Genomic DNA, 5,594 nt, shown 5'->3' on the forward strand with positions numbered 1-5,594 from the left:
CCCAGCCCCAGTCATTGAAGTCACTTAGGGAGTGAACTAATGGATGAGAGACTTCTCCCTCTCTCTGTAAATCTGCTTTTAAAATGAAAATAAATATTTAAAAAAGAAGATAGTATATAAATAGTACCACATTGGTTGTGGTAAGTGTACCATGTTAATATGAGATGTTAGTAATAGTGAGAACTGGAGTGTGAGATATCTATAAACACTTTTGTCTTTGCAATTTTTTCTGTAAATCTGAAAAATCTTTTAAAATAACATTTATTTTGAAAAAAAAAAAAAACTTGGAAGTCTATATTATGGGAAATGGCCATAACTTGGCATTTAAAAGTTGAAAATTGAAGTGATGGGCTGGCGCCATGGCTCACTAGGCTAATCCTCCACCTGCGGCACCGGCACCCTGTGTTCTAGTCCCAGTTGGGGCTCCGGATTCTGTCCCGGTTGCTCCTCTTCCAGTCCAGCTCTCTGTTGAGCCCAGGAATGCAGTGGAGGATGGCCCAAGTGCTTGGGCCTTCCACCCGCATGGGAGACCAGGAGGAAACACCTGACTCCTGGCTTTGGATCGGTGCAGTGCACCAGCCATAGCGGCCATTTGGGGGGGAGAACCAATGGAAAAGGAAGACCTTTCTCTCTGTCTCTCTCTCTCACTGTCTAATTCTGGCTGTCAAGAAAAAAAGAAAATTGAAGTGATGAATTAATACAGAAAAATTTTTACCCTGGATCTAGAGCAAATTAATTTGTTATGCTTCGTTCGAATGATGAAATGAATGGGAGTATAGTCATAGTTGTTGGAAAAGTCATTTTGTTTTCAAAATTAATTTGATGAATAAGGTTTTTTTAAAAAAGATTTTTATTTATTTGTTTGAGAGAGTTACAGACAGTGAGAGAGAGAGACAAAGAGAAGGATCTTCCTTCTGTTGGTTTACTTCCCAAATGGCTGCAACAGCTGGAGCTAAACTGATCCAAAGCCAGGAGCCAAGAGCTTCTGGGCTTACCACACAAGTGAAGGGGCCCAAGGACTTGGGCCATCTTCTACTGCTTTCCCAGGCCAGAGCAGAGAGCTAGATTAGAAGAGCAATAGCCAGGAGTAGAACTGGCACCCATACAGGATGCCAGCACCACAAGCAGAGGATTGACCTACTGCACCATGGTGCCAGCCCCGATGAATAAGTTATTTAAAAAATTATGTGATGGTTATTTAAATCTCATAATCCAGAAATCACAGACTCATTGCAAGCTATGTGGTAAAAGAGTTTAAAAATGAAGGCCTTAGTGTGGGTGTTATGTTTTTTTTTTTCAAAGATTTATTTATTTATTTGAAAGTCCAAGTTACACAGAGAGAGGAGAGGCAGAGAGAGAGAGGTCTTCTGTCTGATGGTTTACTCCCCAAATGGCTGCAGCAGCTGGAGCTATACCAATCCGAAGCCAGGAGCCAGGAGCTTCTTCCTGGTCTCCCATGTGGGTGCAGGGACCCAAGGACTTGGGCCATCTTCTACAGCTTTCCCAGGCCAGAGCAGAGAGCTGGGTTAGAAGAGTAGCAGCCAGGACTAGAACCAGCACCCATATGGGATGCCAGTACCACAAGCAGTGGATTATCTTACTGCACCATGGTGCCAGCCCAATGAATAAGTTATTTAAAAAATTAAGTGATGGTTATTTAAATCTTATAACCCAGAAATCACAAACTCATTGCAAGCTACATGGTGAAAAGAATTTAAAAATGGAAGAAAAAATGGTGTTATGTTGTAGTGAGTTAAGCTTCCACTTGGGATATCTTCATCCTATGATGGAGTACATGGAATCTTATCTTGTCACCACTCCAGTCTAGCTTCTTGTTGATGCTGAAGAATGAGAAGCAACATACGATGGTCCACGTCCTTAGATTCTATTCTGTCCAGCAATATGAGAGAACCTGGTTCCTGAGTCCGCATGGCCCAGTTTCATTTGGGAAGAAAACCAACAGATGGAAGATTGTCTATCTTTTTCTTTGTTCATTTTCCCTCTTTTGTTCACTTTTTCAAGTAAATGAATCAGAGAAAAAAATTTTTTTGAATGAAGAGACTTAAAAGTGATCAAATGCTTGCTGTTTTCTTTAAGTGAACAAAATGGAGTGGACAGAAAGCAGATGTGATTTGTTAATGTAAATCCATTTAGCCAGCTCTGTGAGTGGTGATTTCTATGAGGACTTTTTTCTTTAAGATGGCATGAAAGGAGCCAGGTCATGACATCTCATTCCTAGTCATCTTACAAATTAGATCCCTTTGCTCCTCACACAACATCAGAGGTGATTGTAGCCATTGTCTGAGTTCTTTGCAGGATTAGGATTGAGGAACAGAGCCTTACCATTGACTCAATATGATATGTGCTCATCTCTCTTCTTGCCTTTGCTTGAGACCAAATGTAAGAATTTCCCCCTTTGAATCAATTTGTATTCTCACCAGAGGAAGGCACCTTGGTATTACCTTTCTCTGTAGTAGAGGAAGAATCTCTGGACCCTGTTACCAGTTGTTGGCACCCAGTTTAGAACTGGTATCCCAGCAGACTCATAGAATGGCAGATGTCCTAAACAACACTCTGGCCTCAGAATCAGCCCTTAAGGCATTCGGATCTGGCTGAAGAGCCCATGAGAGTATTGTAGGCATGGAAAGCCAAGATACCATGGAAAAGAAAAAAAAAAAAAAAAGAAGAAGAAGACCTAAATGAAAGATCTCTGTGAGTGAGATCCCAGTGGAAGGAACGGGGCCATCAAAGAAGGAGGTACCTTTCTCTGAAGGGAGGATAGAACTTCCACTTTGACTATGACCCTATCGGAATAAGATCGAAGTCGGTGAACTCTAAAGGCTTCCATAGTCCTGGCAACTCATGACTAGAGCCTAGGGAGATTACTGACGCCATGAACAGGAGTGTCAAATTATTAAGTCAGCAACAGAAGTCACTGTGTACTTACATCCCATGTGAGATCTGTCCTTAATGTGTTGTCTAATGTGCAGTGATGCTATAACTAGTACTGAAACAGTATTTTTACACTTTGTGTTTCTGTGTGGGTACAAACTGATGAGATCTTTACTAATTATATACTGAATCGATCTTCTGTATATAAAGATACTTGGAAATGAAAAAAAAAAAACCTGGTGTTAAATTGGAAATGGCATAGAAAATTAATTAATTTTTAAAAAAAATATTATGTAGGATCTCTGTCTTTAATGTGCTGTACACTCTTATTTAATGCTATAACTAGTACTCCAACTGTATTTTTTTTCACTTTGTGTTGTTATATGGGGGCAAACTGTTGAAATCGTTACCTAATATATACTAAACTGATCTTGTGTATATAAAGAGAATTGAAAATGAATCATGATGTGATTGGAAGGGGAGAGGGAGCAGGAAAGGGGAGGGTTGTGGGTGGGAGGGAAGTTTTGGGAGGGGGAAGCCATTGTAACCCATAAACTGTACTTTGGAAATTTATATTCATTAAATAAAATTTTAATAAAAAAAAACTGGTATCCTTGGTAGTATAGGGTACAGCCACTCTGGTATATTTTAATACCATTTTCTAGTTCTTCAGGATTCAAACACAGGTACTACTACACATGATAAGTAGCTTGTTACCCACTCTTCCAAATATACATCTCTCATTTTGATAGGATTTCATTTTGTCTATTAAGATCTATCAAGGATCAATTTTTCCTAAAATTTTCTTTTGATAATTTTCCTAGAACTTATAATACACATTTATAACTGATAAACTCACTTTCAACTAGCAGTTCACTATTTATTGGGCACTCAAATCATATTTCTATAATTTTCTTAAAGATTTGTTTATTTTACTTGAAAGAGTTACACAGAGAGAGAGATAGAAATCTTCCGTCCACTGATTCAAAATTCAGATGGTTGCAATACAGCTGGAGCTGTGCTGATTAGAAACCAGGAACCATGAGCTTCTTCTGGGTCTCACACACAGGTACAGGAGCCTAAGGGCTTGGGCCATCTCCCACTGCTTTCCCAGGCCATAGCAGAGAGCTGGATAGGAAATGGAGCTGCCAGGACATGAACCGGCACCCTTATGGGATGCCATTGCTGCAGGTGGTGGCTTTACTCACTACACCACAGCACCTCCCCCTTCTATAATTTTTTTTTTAATTCTATTTGAAAGAATTACAGAGAGGTGAGAGATAGAAAGATATCTTCTATCTGCTGGTTCACTCCCCACATGGCTACAAAAGTTGAGGATGGGATAGGCTGAAGTCAGCAGATTCATCTGGTCTTCCATGGGAGTGACAGGGGCCCAAACAATCAGGCCACTTTTGTTGCTTTTCTCAGGCTATTATCAGGGACCTGGATTGGAAGTGGAGCAGTTGGGGCACAAATCAGCATCTGTATGGGATACTGCCATTGCATATGGTGACACCATGATGCCCACTCTCTATAGTTTCTTTTATCTATGAGAAGCTACAATTATCCAGTTCATTTTCAATACTATTATTTTAAATAAACATTTATCCATTAGATCAGATGGAAATAAAGTAAATATTTCATTATACTGTCATTTAACACTTATCACACTCCTTTTTGTGACCTGGCATCTAAATCTTATCTCTTTTTCTCTGATGAATTCCTTTCTTATTTAAGAGACTTTGAGACAGAGGATTCCTGTTTGCTAATTTATTAAACAAATGTCCACAAATGCCATGGTAAGGATCATGGCAAAAGCTGGTTGCTGAGAACTCAATACTGGTTTTCCATGTGAGTTTCATGAACCCAATCATCTGAGCCATCAGCACTGCTTCTCAGGGTCTGCACTAACAAGATTTTGGAGTCAGGAGCTATATCCATATCTAGGAATTGAACTCAGGTACTCCAATAAAGGATAGAAGCTATTTAACTATTGGGCTAAATACCCACCCTCAGTTTATATTTTAAATGTGAGACACAGATGAAAGTTTAATGACCCTCTGTGTATTTTGATAGCAGTATTTAAATAAACCAGGATAAATATCCTCCCATTTGAGTTCAAGTTTAGCTTTCCAACAGTGACATTTTCAGAATACCAATTTATCTGGTTGCAAATCATGTAAAGGCTGATCAGAAAGTTATAGTGAAAAGGCCATCTTGATCTGCTGATTTTGGGGCTGTATATTTCAATAATCAGTGACAGGGATGGAAGGTATTGTCTTCTAACTGTATTTTATGCTGTTATACATGGAAATGTTTTCTTAATTTCATTTTTAAATAGTTTATTGTTAGTATATACAAATGCCTCTGATTTTTAAAATTGTATTGAAATAGTTATTACTGTATACTACTCATTCATTATTATAGGGGATAATGTAATATTTGAACACCATAGAAAAGCTAGACAACATATTTCCATTTCCTCCTCATGTTTTGAGCCTAACAGCTCGTATCCTCCAGTTGTTTATACAGTACTTAATTTGTACACAGTTGTCATCTAACTATACTATGGAACAGCAGAAGTTACTCCTGCCTCACTGTATTTTGCTTCCTGTTATCCATTCCCCCTCTCTCCCTAGCCTCCACACTTCTCAGTCTTTAATAATCATAATTCTATATTCATATCAATTTTTTTCACTTCT

This window comes from Lepus europaeus, unplaced genomic scaffold (genome assembly GCF_033115175.1).
Source record: "Lepus europaeus isolate LE1 unplaced genomic scaffold, mLepTim1.pri SCAFFOLD_34, whole genome shotgun sequence".
NCBI lineage: Eukaryota > Metazoa > Chordata > Mammalia > Lagomorpha > Leporidae > Lepus > Lepus europaeus.